Here is a 13,658-nt window from a genome sequence, read left to right as displayed (position 1 = left end):
TTGACAAGAATATCAGGTTTGTACAAGTACTGCACCCGTGGTTTACGTGTAGCGTCTTTGATTAGTAATCAAAACGTCCTCGATCCTAGGTTCTAACTCCGCCATCGTTTAGATTTTGAATAAAAAATCATCAGCAATGGCTGCCACAGACATTCGGCGTAAAAAGTCACCCTCATTCTGCCAATGGCCTTGTCAAAGAGAGCGGAGGTGCGGACAGTGGTTCATGGTACTATCTTCAGGCGCGAAATTCCCACTAAAGGAGGAATGTCAAACGCATGAGGATGCAGAATGCAATGGAAAACACTGAATTACTGAGACATATTGAGTATCCATGGGACATGTGGCCAGTAATTGAAAAAGTGTCATAATGATCTCTTCATTGGCAAAAGATTCCAGAAAAGTCCTTACATCTCCGTGAAGGGGCTGCCAAGGGGCCGTTAACCATGCGAAAAAGATTGAATAACCAATGGAAGGATAAAGTTCTCCAAGTCAGGGCTTGCAATGTGAGAAATCAGAATGTGATAGCGAAGAAGCCGGCCGGAGTGGCCGTGCGGTTCTAGGCGCTAAGTGTGGAGCCGAGCGACCGCTACGGTCGCAGGTTCGAATCCTGCCTCGGGCACGTATGTGTGTGATGTCCTTAGGTTAGTTAGGTTTAAGTAGTTCTAAGTTCTAGGGGACTGATGACCTCAGAAGCTAAGTCGCATAGTGCTCAGAGCCATTTGAACTATTTGATGGCGAAGCTAGAAAATCTGAAAAATGAAATTCAAAGGCTCAATCAACATTTAGTGGCGGTCAGTGAAGTGAAATGGAAAGAAGACAAGGACTTCCAGTTATATGGGTATAGGGTACTATCGACAGCAGCAGAAAATGGTATAGCGGTAATAGGATTCGTTACGAATAGGAAGGTGGAACAGAGAGTGGTTTACTGCTAACAGTTCATTGATAGGGCTGTTTTCATCAGACTCGACAGCAAACCAACACCGACGACTATAGTTCATGAATACATGTCAATGTTGCAAGCTGAAGATGAAGAGGCAGAGAAAGTATATGGGGATATTAAGCGGATAATTCAGTACGTAATAGGAAATGTAAATCAAATAGTCATGGGGGTCTGGAATGCTGCTGTAGGGGAGGGAGTAGAAGAAAGCGTAACAGGACAATATCGGTTTGGTACCAGGAATGAGAGAGTAGTAACTGAGTTCTGCAACAAATTTAGGCTAGTAATAATGAATACTCTGTCCAAGAATCACAAATGGAGGGAGTATACTTGCAAAACGGATACGGGAAATTTCATTTAGATTACATCATGGTCAGACAGAGATTCTGAAATTAAATACAGGATAGTGAAGCGTACCCAGGAGCAGATGTAGATTCAGATCACAATTTAGTAGTGATGAAGAGTGTGGTAAATTTTAAGAAATTAGTCAGCAAGAATCATTACGTAAAAAAATGGGACGCAGAAGTACTAAGCAATGAAGATAAACGCCTTAACTTCTCTGAGGCTATAGATATTGTGATAAAGAATAGCTCAGTGGGCATTTCAGTCGAAGAAAAATCGGTATCTCTAAAAAGGGTAATCACAGAAGTTGGAAACAAAAACATATGTACAAAGAAGGTAACAGAAGAAATACTTCAGTTGATCGACAAAAGAAGGAAGTGCAAAGACGTTCAGGCAAATTTAGTATACAGAAATAAAAAATTCACTTAGGAATGAAATAAACAGGAAGTGCAGGGAAGCTAAGGTGAAATTGCGGCATGGAAAATTTGAAGAAAAAATGATTGCCGAAACGACTGACTCAGCGTGTAGAAAAGTCAAAACACTTTTCGATGAAATTAAAAGCAAGGGTGGGAACAGGAGGAGCTCAACGCGAATTCGAGTGTTAAATGCAGAGGAGGGAGCAAACTGGTGGAAAGAGTACACTAAAGGTCTGTATGACGGGGAAGACTTGCCTGATGTGATAGAAGAAGAGATAAGAGTCGATATAGAGGAGATAGAGGATGTAGTACTAGAAACAAGATTTAGAAGAGCTTTGGAAGAATTAAAATAAAATAAGGCAGAAGGGATAGATAACCCATCAGAATTTCTAAAAAAACTTAACTCCCGTCACTCTGCTATCTTTGTTTCCCTTCATCTCCAGAACGCCTATGACCGAGTCTGGCATCCCGGGCTCCTCTTCAAACTCCAGACCTATGCTCTCCCCATCAACTTCGTCCGTCTCGTTGCTTCCTTCCTCTCCTATCGTCCCTCCTATGTGACTATCCACAATTCCAACTCCCGTACTTTCTATCCCTCTGCCGGCGTGCCCCAAGGTTCTGTCCTTTCCCCCTCTCCTCTATCTCCTGTACACTGCTGATATGCCCAAACCTCCCCCTTCAATTCATCCTCTCCAGTTCACTGATGACACCGCCTTCCTAGCCCTTTATCCTACCCTTCAACAGTTCCAACGTACCCTCCAAACCCACCTCGACCAATTCACCGCTTGGTGCAACCAGTGGTTCCTCCGTGTTAATTCTTCCAAGACCCAGGCGACCATCACAGGCCGCACCACCCGCTCCTTCCGCCTCCACGATTTCTACCTCACCATTTATGGCCGTCCTATCCACCCTCAAATACTTGGCCTCACATTCAACTGCCACCTCAACTGGACTTCCCATCTCCTTACCATCCAAAACAAAGCTCATAACTGCCTCCACCTCCTGAAACTCCTGTCCAGCCGGACGTGGGGTCTGCATGCTTCCACCATCCTTCACACCTACAAATCCTTGATCCGCCCCATCCTCTGTTATGCCAGCGTCGCTTTGATTTCCGCCCCTCCCCGGTCCTATAAAGCCCTCCAAATCCTCGAACGCCATGCACTCCGCCTCGCCTTCCGCATCCGCCTTCTGTCCCCAACGCGCATCCTCTACAACCTCGTCACCTTCCTCCACCTTCTCCTTTTCCTTGAACACATCCGCACACTATATGTTGTCTTCCGCCTTGATCCCCCTCACTCCCTGGTGTCTCCCTTCCTCTCCACCCCCAACCAGTTGCCGTGCCTTTACCGTTGTGTCCCACCCTCTCTCCATCTCCACACCCTCCATCTCCTTTCCCAACGCAACTTCCACCGTCTACCCCTCCCGGATGATGAGCTTCGTCCTCACATCTACCCTTCCTACCAACTCTAACCCCATCTTCCTGCCTCCTCCTCAGGGCTCCCTCTCCTCCCCCTCCCTCCTCCTGAGCGGCTTCCCCCTCCTACTCCCACTCCCTCTCTTGTGCCCCCTTTCAGTGTCTCTGCACTCCCTCCTGCCCTGTCTTCCCTCTTCCTCTCCCGCCCCACGTGTCTCCTGCCTCTTTGTGATTCCACTGATGCCCCTGCTCTCTTCGTCCCGCCGCTTCCCCAGCTGCCCCATGCTCTCCCCTCCTTTTCCATCATCTCTGCCCTTTCCCTCGGCAGGTCCCGCCTGGCAGTTTTATCCTTCGTTGTGTGTGCTCCAAGTGGGTCTTACGTGTGTTGTTCCGTAGTGTTTTTACTGCTGTGGCCGACTTTTAACGTGTGCATATCCATTCAGTGTCTTCTCTGTGTTTTGAAGACTCCCCAACTGTGTTTTTTTTTAACTTTCTGGTGACTTTTAACTGTCCTACATCAACGTCTCCATTTTAGTCTATTTTTTACCTCCATTTTCTCCCATTATTCTGTTTTAAGTTCCCCTTTCTCGCCTTATGTATGTAACATTTTATTCTTATTTTAAGTTGTTATGTCACTTGGCTGAAGAGCGGCGGATTGTGCCACTGACAGCCCTCCTCTGCCCATATGGGGCAGGGGAATGAAATCACAATAAAGAAAAAAAAAACCGTCAACCTCAATGCGCTTGGCTATACGTGTAAGGACTTTTCTCTCAACAGCGAGTAGTTCGCCTTCCGTAATGTTTGGAAATGCATTGACAATGCGCTGACGCATGTTGTCAGACGTTGTCGGTGGATCACGATAGCAAATATCCTTCAACTTTCCCCACAGAAAGAAATCCGGGGACGTCAGATCCGGTGAAAGTGCGGGCCATGGTATGGTGCCTCGACGACCTATCCAGCTGTCATGAAATATGCTATTCAATACCGCTTCAACCGCACGCGAGCTATGTGCCGGGCATCCATCATGTTGGAAGTACATCGCCATTCTGTCACGCAGTGAAACATCTTGTAGTAACATCGGTAGAACATTACATAGGAAATCAGCATAAAATTCACTATTTAGATTGCCATCGATAAAATGGGGGCCAATTATCCTTCCTCTCATAATGCCGCACCATATATTAACCCGCTAAGGTCGCTGATGTTCCACATTTCGCAGCCATCGTGATTTTTCCGTTGCCCAATAGTGCATATTATGCGAGTTTACGTTACCGCTGTTGGTGAATGACGCTTCGTCGCTAAATAGAACGGGTGCAAAAAATCTGTCATCGTCCCGTAATTTCTCTTGTGCTCAGTGGCAGAACTGTACACGACGGTGAAAGTCATCGCCATGCAATTCCTGGAGCATAGGAATATGGCACGGGTGCAATCGATGTTGATGTAGCATTCTCAACACCGACGTTTTTGAGATTCCCGATTCTCGCGCAATTTGTCTGCTACTGACGTGCGGATTAGCCGCGACAGCAGCTAAAACACCTACTTGGGCATCACCATTTATTGTAGGTCGTGGTTGACGTTTCACATGTGGCTGAACACTTCCAGTTTCCTTAAATAACGTAACTATCCGGAGAACAGGTCCGGACAGTTGGATGATGTCGTCCAGGATACCGAGCAGCATACATAGCACACGCCCGTTGGGCATTTTGATCACAATAGCCATACATCAACACGATATCGACCTTTCCCGCAATTGGTAAACGGTCCATTTTAACACGGGTAATTTATCAATAAGCAATTACCGTCCGCACTGGCTGAATGTTACGTGATACCACGTACTCATACGTTTGTGACTATTACAGCTCCATCTATCAAAAAGCGAAAAAAGTGATCCAACTAAAACACTCATATTTCTTTACGTACTACACGAATATGTAATAAAAACTGGGGGTTCCTCTTTAAAAAAACGCAGTTGATATCCGTTTGACCTATGGCAGCGCCATCTGGCGGGCCATCCATAGCGCCATCTGGTTTCCCCCTTCAAGCTAAACGAGTTCGTTCTTTGTAGTTTTTTCGCTTGATACTTATTTCGTGAGATATTTGGTCCGGTCACTATCAATGGGCCACCCTGTATACATGGAAGACGCAGTGAGGAAAATAAAAGAAACGTTCAAGTGCGGAATAAAAATTCAAGGTGAAAGGATATCAGTGATAAGATTCGCTGATGACATGTGTGGTGTCACCGCCAGACACCACACTTGCTAGGTGGTAGCTTAAATCGGCCGCGGTCCATTTAGTACATGTCGGACCCGCGTGTCGCCACTGTGTGATCGCAGACCGAGCGCCACCACAAGGCAGGTCTCGAGATACGGGCTAGGACTCGCCCCAGTTGTACGACGACTTTGCTAGCGACTACACTGACGAAGCCTTTCTCTCATTTGCCGAGAGACAGTTAGAATAGCCTTCAGCTAAGTCCGTGGCTACGACCTAGCAAGGCGCCATTAACTGTATCTGAAGATAGTCTTATTTGTATTATCAAGAGCGATGTACCACAAGGATCGAATAAAGTTAAGTATTCGAGGAGCTGCATACTTTTCTTATTAGCATTCAATACTTATCCTGTTCCAGAATTCACGCCCGTCTGCGTTAGATAGCTTCCATTTCGGCCTCCTCTATCTACAGGGTGTTGGCACATTTACCAACACATCAACATGCTTGCTGAGTGAAAGCGAAGAAGAATTACATGATCGGCTGAATGAAATGAACACTCTGATGAGTGCATAATGTGGACTGAGAGTAAACCGAAGAAAGGCGAAAGTAATAAGAAGTTACAGAAATGAAAACAGCGAGAATATTTACATCAGGATTCGTGATCACGAAGTAGGTGAAGTTAAGGAATTCTAATATCTAGGCAGTAAAGTAACCCATGGCGGACTGATCAAAGAGACATCCAAAGCAGACTAGCACTTGCAAAAAGGGTATTCCTAGCCAAGAGAAATCTACTAGCATTGAACATAGGCCTTAATTTGAGCAAGAAATTTCTGAGAACGTCCTTGTGGATTACAGCACTGTATGGTAGTGAAACACGGACTGTGGATGAACCGAAACAGAAGAGAATCGAAGCATCTGGGATGTGGTGGTACAGACGAATGTCGAAAATTATATGGACTGATAAGATAAGGAATGAGAAGGTTCTGCACAGAGTGGACAATTAAAGGAATGTATGGAAAACACTGGCAAGAAGGGACAAGGTGATAGGATGTCTGTTAAGACATCAGGGAATAACTTCCACGCTACCAGAAGGAACGATAGCAGGCAAAAACTGTAGAGGAAGACAGAGATTGGAATACACCCAGGAAATAATTAAGGACGTAGGTTGCAAGTGCTACTCTGATATGAAGAGGTTGGCACAGGAGAAGAATATATGGCGGGGCCCATCATACCAGTCAGAAAACTGAACAGAAGGTTGCTTGATAGATTGGCTACACAACAAAACTGGACAAAAGCACGACAAATACAGTGGCTCATGATTGTATAAAATAAAGTGTAACGACTGTAAAATTTTTTATATACGATAGGCCAGCATTCCCACTCTGGGAGTGGCAGCGCTTTGACGATGCACTAAAAATCCCAGAAGAATAAGTTGTTTCAGATAATTGAAAACACGAAAGTGTTTGTATAGAACCCCAAAAGGACATGCCTTGAACTTACTGGAGTACCTTGTAAATTTTCCCTGAAAAAACAGAGATGCACAAACAATTTTGAACGATCAGAGTTAATTTATCCCTTAACGAGTTTCGAAACCTTTTCGTGAATTGCTGGTGTGACGTGTGATCATATGCTGTTGGGGCGGGGGCACGCGGGTTAAGTTGTTATTTCCACCGCAGTAGGGAGCTGCCATCCAAATATTGTAGTATAACAAAACCGTTGAGCTGATGTTTGTGGTGCGAACTATTGGTCTGACTCTAGACAGAGTACAGCCCTTCTTTGTAGTAGCACTATGAGTGGGACGGTGGCTGGCCCGCCATTTATCCCACGAGAAAGATCCCGGTATTCATCTTGATAGCAGCCTGAGTTGACCTACGGCTGTCCTGGAGGGATTGGAACGAAGATAAATGGAGATTTTTTATACACTGCTGTTACGGTAGCTGATGAAAAATTTTTGACACTTCGTGTTCAGCAGCTCAACTTTATGTGAGTAAACTGATCAGAATATCAGATGAGTTAGGGAGCTTTCTACATACGATATGGTTGTCCTCTGATGTTGGTATTTGTACGTGACACTATACTGTGTGTATGAAACTTGTAAACTCCTTTGATATTCTGAAGATGAATTTACTCGAAAAGCGCCAGTAAAATTAAGTTGCAGATCATAAAATGACTAAAATTTTTCTCTGATGACCATAACAACAGTGCATACAAAATCTCCATACTTAAGGTCGAATGCCTCTTACGTGACTACATGCTTTACATGACAAACGAGGGGAAATCCCACACCCTGACCACCTCGGCAACATTTTAATAACATATTAAATCTTTTTTATTCTTTGTTGTTTTAGTACATTGTCTGGTCAAATTTTAGTTCATAGGACACGGTTTTTATGTATCGGTCACTCTTAATTGTAAGAGTGATCTCAGCTTATATAAACACAACAGCATGTTAAGGCAAAATACACTCCTGGAAATTGAAATAAGAACACCGTGAATTCATTGTCCCAGGAAGGGAAAACTTTATTGACACATTCCTGGGGTCAGATACATCACATGATCACACTGACAGAACCACAGGCACATAGACACAGGCAACAGAGCATGCACAATGTCGGCACTAGTACAGTGTATATCCACCTTTCGCAGCAATGCAGGCTGCTATTCTCCCATGGAGACGATCGTAGAGATGCTGGATGTAGTCCTGTGGAACGGCTTGCCGTGCCATTTCCACCTGGCCCCTCAGTTGGACCAGCGTTCGTGCTGGACGTGCAGACCGCGTGAGACGACGCTTCATCCAGTCCCATACATGCTCAATGGGGGACAGATCCGGAGATCTTGCTGGCCAGGGTAGTTGACTTACACCTTCTAGAGCACGTTGGGTGGCACGGGATACATGCGGACGTGCATTGTCCTGTTGGAACAGCAAGTTCCCTTGCCGGTCTAGGAATGGTAGAACGATGGGTTCGATGACGGTTTGGATGTACCGTGCACTATTCAGTGTCCCCTCGACGATCACCAGTGATGTACGGCCAGTAAAGGAGATCGCTCCCCACATCATGATGCCGGGTGTTGGCCCTGTGTGCCTCGGTCGTATGCAGTCCTGATTGTGGCGCTCACCTGCACGGCGCCAAACACGCATACGACCATCATTGGCACCAAGGCAGAAGCGACTCTCATCGCTGAAGACGACACGTCTCCATTCGTCCCTCCATTCACGCCTGTCGCGACACCAATGGAGGCGGGCTGCACGATGTTGGGGCGTGAGCGGAAGACGGCCTAACGGTGTGCGGGACCGTAGCCCAGCTTCATGGAGACTGTTGCGAATGGTCCTCGCCAATACCCCAGGAGCAACAGTGTCCCTAATTTGCTGGGAAGTGGCGGTGCGGTCCCATACGGCACTGCGTAGGATCCTACGGTCTTGGCGTGCATCCGTGCGTCGCTGCGGTCCGGTCCCAGGTCGACGGGCACGTGCACCTTTCGCCGACCACTGGCGACAACATCGATGTACTGTGGAGACCTCACGCCCCACGTGTTGAGCAATTCGGCGGTACGTCCACCCGGCCTCCCGCATGCCCACTATACGCCCTCGCTCAAAGTCCGTCAACTGCACATACGGTTCACGTCCACGCTGTCGCGGCATGCTACCAGTGTTAAAGACTGCGATGGAGCTCCGTATGCCACGGCAAACTGGCTGACACTGACGGCGGCGGTGCACAAATGCTGCGCAGCTAGCGCCATTCGACGGCCAACACCGCGGTTCCTGGTGTGTCCGCTGTGCCGTGCGTGTGATCATTGCTTGTACAGCCCTGTCGCAGTGTCCGGAGCAAGTATGGTGGGTCTGACACACCGGTGTCAATGTGTTCTTTTTTCCATTTCCAGGAGTGTATTTTTAATACTAAACTTGAAGTGGCTGTTGTATTGATTGAATGTAATGATTTTAGGGGAAATGCACATGAACTTTATGAGGAAATCTGAAAAGCAAATTTTGTGACTGTGCAACTATACTTATGTAAACTGTAGTTTATAATTTACCCTTGACTGCATTTTAAACAGTCTGTCGTTTTATGTTCGACCTTAGGGAAAAGGGACCCCAAGGCTACCCTACGTCTTGGCTAGCACTCACATCTTTGAAATTTTTTGTGTATTGATCTGGCAGTCGACTCCTCACCTCTGCATACGTTTTACTGATAATTGTACTGAACGTTGGTTTACAAGTTATAAGTCTTTTGAATGGGCTTTTATTAAAAAATGACACCTTTTTAATTTTAAATCTTTTGCAGCCTGATAATGTATAGCAAACGCCTTTCTCTTCTACGTTCGTTTAATTTTAGTTACAGATCCGATGATGGCAGTAGCCGAAAAGATGTTACAAATAAAAATTTATATTTAACGACCTAGACGGTATTGTTCACACAGTACCTAATGTCTGCCGGCCGCGGTGGCCGAGCGGTTCTAGGCGCTTCCGTCCGGAACCATGCGGCTGCTACTGTCGCAGGTTCGAATCCTGCCTCGGGCATGGATATGTGTGATGTCCTTAGGTTAGTTAGGTTTACGTAGTTCTAAGTCTATGGGGCTGATGACCTCAGATGTTAAGTCCCATAGTGCTTAGAGCCATTTGAACCTAATGTCTCTGCCATTATCTCCCGCAAGTGAACGGTTAGGAACCTACTGGCCTGTTAATATGCATCCATTTATTTGCCTACAGCATTCAACAGAGTGTGCGAATATGACACGGAAAATTTTCAAGCAATTATAAATGGCTCCTTGAGGGACGCATTGATGGACGGACCGGTAGACCCAGAAGAAGGCCGCTGCAACCGTGGCCGAAACGTTGGTTTTTCTCCAGCAGTAGTTTTGTACAATATGAAGCGGTACCATAACCAGAAAACTTTTATGTCGACTGGCTCTGGCCGCGGAAGCCTATGCAGTTATATGAATGCAGTAAGTCCAACTGCGAGAAGTTTCTCTTGCTGTCTATCAACATAGAAATGTCCGCCCCGGGTAGCTGAGTGGTCAGAGTGACAGAATGTCAATCCTAAGGGCCCGGGTTCGATTCTCGGCTGGGTCGGAGGTTTCCTCCGCTTGGAGACTGGGTGTTGTGTTGTCCTAATCATCATCATTTCATCCCCATCGACGCTCAAGTTGCCGAAGTGGCGTCAAATCAAAAGACATGCACCCGGCGAACGGTCCAACCGCTGGGAGGCGACAATTATTATTACTAACGTAGAAATTCACATAACATGGCTACGGACGACCTACTCAAAGAATTGGTTCCTAATAGCTTCGACAGCCTGTAGCGCCGCTCGACAGCATTTTCCTATCCTAGATTTGTACCTGAAGACAACATCTGTGATTCCTCTTGTTTTGTCACTATGGTTTGGTAACAGGCTATGCAGGGTGTAAGAAAGAGGAGCGGCCGAACTTTCAGAGAGCATTCCTCACGCGTAGAGGAAGAAAATAATGTCATGTGGACATGGGTACGGAACCGCTTTCTTTCTATGTTAGAACTCAGTCCCTAAAGCGCTAAGAAAAACCAGTAATCTTCTTTCAGATGAAGCCTCAGCCGAGAACAGCACATGTGCACTAAAGTGAGGGTTGACACAGTGTTGAATGAACCACTTGCAGAAGTGCACCCGTGCATGAAAATCAGCTGCCTGCAAGCACTGTTCATGGTACTGCTTATGTAGCGCTCTTGAAACACGTGGTAAACATTACTGGTTGCAGCTAATTGCCTCACGCTGATTCTACGGTTGTTGACAACTGTGCAAACAAGTTCCTTCTCGTGCTGAGATGTCCTCGACCATCAAAGCCTACTGCTGTCGCGAGTGGTAGGCTTGACTCTCCCATGCTCCCTAAGACGGCGATTAGTTGCCTCAAATATCCTGTCGGGGTACCGTCGTTCTGAAAATCTCTCCCAGTACGAACGTTGAGCGCCACGGGCCTTACAATCTGCTAATCACAACAGGAAATGGGCATCTGCCAACATCGTATTCGATTACACTTCCATTAAACTGTGCCGGAAACCAAGCACATGACGAACAATAAACAGTTAGTCCTACGAGATTGATGCTAGTAGATCAGTAAAGTCAGTTGCATGTCGACACAAACAATGAAGTGAGTCACATACCAAGATTACTTTCGTTCTGTTGGGGGAAAAAATGTGGATTCTAACCAAACGTAACAAAGTGCATATTTTGAACATTTCGTGTAAGAAAACCCACTGGATTGCCGCTAGTGTTAACGCGAGCTCTTCCAGCACCGGTTCTGGATCGAACACGTCTGGCGGATGGACAACTAGGGGTCATTGTGCCGGCCACTCTGGATCTGATTCTCATGCGGTTTGCCATACACCGCAAGGTGAACATCGGCCTGATTCGCGTGTGCCGCCTCACCCTTTATTTTTTGAGGATAAATTTCAGTCATCAGTTTTTATTTTTCTATGTGTGAAGAATGTTTCCTGAAAGTTTAGCAGCATCTTTTTGTTGCGCCATGTGTTTGTTGTTGTGGTCTTCAGTCCTGAGACTGGTTTGATGCAGCTCTCCATGCTACTGTATCCTGTGCAAGCTTCTTCATCTCCCAGTACCTACGGCAACCAACATCTAACTGAATCTGCTTAGTGTATTGGTTCAAATGGCTCTGAGCACTATGGGACTTAACATCTAAGGTCATCAGTCCCCTAGAACTTAGAACTACGTAAACCTAACTAAACTAAGGACATCACACACATAGGACCGTTGCTATTCACAATATACATAAATGACCTGGTGCATGACATCGGAAGTTCAGTGAGGCTTTTTGCAGATGATGCTGTGGTGTATCGAGAGGTTGTAACAATGGAAAATTGTACTGAAATGCAGGAGGATCTGCAGCGAATTGACGCATGGTGCAGGGAATGGCAATTGAATCTCAATGTAGACAAGTGTAATGTGCTGCGAATACATAGAAAGATAGATCCCTTATCATTTAGCTACAAAATAGCAGGTCAGCAACTGGAAGCAGTTAATTCCATAAATTATCTGGGAGTACGCATTAGGAGTGATTTAAAATGGAATGATCATATACAGTTGATCATCGCTAAAGCAGATGCCAGACTGAGATTCATTGGAAGAATCCTAAGGAAATTCAATCCGAAAACAAAGGAAGTAGGTTACAGTACGCTTGTTTGCTCACTGCTTGAATACTGCTCAGCAGTGTGGGATCCGTACCAGATAGGGTTGATAGAAGAGATAGAGAAGATCCAAAGGAGAGCAGCGCACTTCGTTACAGGATCATTTCGTAATCACGAAAGCGTTACGAAGATGATAGATAAACTCCAGTGGAAGACTCTGCAGGAGAGACGCTCAGTAGCTCGGTACGGGCTTTTGTTCAAGTTTCGAGAACATACCTTCACCGAAGAGTCAAGCAGTATATTGCTCCCTCCTACGTATATCTCGAAAAGACCATGAGGATAAAATCAGAGAGATTAGAGCCCACACAGAAGCATACCGACAATCCTTCTTTCCACGAACAATACGAGACTGGTGGCTTGCGGAGTATGGATGTAGATGTAGATGTAGATCCATGCCCGAGGCAGGATTCGAACCTGAGACCGTAGCGGTCGCGCGGTTCCAGACTGAAGCGCCTAGAACCGCTTAGTGTATTCATCCGTTGGTCACCCTCTACGATTTTTACCCTCCGCGCTACCCTCCAATACTAAATTGATGATCCGTTGATGCGTCAGAACATGTCCTAACAACCGATCCCCTCTTCTAGTCAAGGTGTGCCACAAATTTATCTTCTCCCCAATTCTATTCAATAACTTCTCATTAGTTATGTGATCTACCCATCTAATCTTCAGCATTCTTCTGTGTCACCACGTTTCGAAAGATTCTGTTCTCTTCTTGTCCAAACTATTTATCGTCCATGTTTCACTTTCATATATGGCTACACTCCATACAAATACTTTCAGAAACGACTTCCTGACACTTAAATCTATACACGATGTTAACAAATTTCTCTTCTTCAGAAACGCTTTGCTTGCCATTGCCAGTCTGCATTTTATATCCTCTCTACTTCGACCATCATCAGTTATTTTGCTCCCCAAATAGCAAAACTCCTTTGCTACTTTAAGTGTTTCATTTCCTAATCTAATTCCCTCAGCATCACCCGACGTAATTCGACTACATTCCATTATTCTCGTTTCGCTGTTGTTGATGTTCATCTCATATCCTCCTTTCAAGACACTGTCCATTCCGTTCAACTGCTCTTCCAAGTCCTTTGCTGTCTCAGACAGAATTACAATGTCATCGGCGAACCTCAAAGTTTTTATTTCTTCTCCATGGATTTTAATTCCTACTCCGAA

This window comes from Schistocerca americana, chromosome 2 (genome assembly GCF_021461395.2).
Source record: "Schistocerca americana isolate TAMUIC-IGC-003095 chromosome 2, iqSchAmer2.1, whole genome shotgun sequence".
In the NCBI taxonomy this organism is placed as follows: Eukaryota; Metazoa; Arthropoda; class Insecta; order Orthoptera; family Acrididae; genus Schistocerca; species Schistocerca americana.
Note: the sequence above shows the minus strand (reverse complement) of the source record.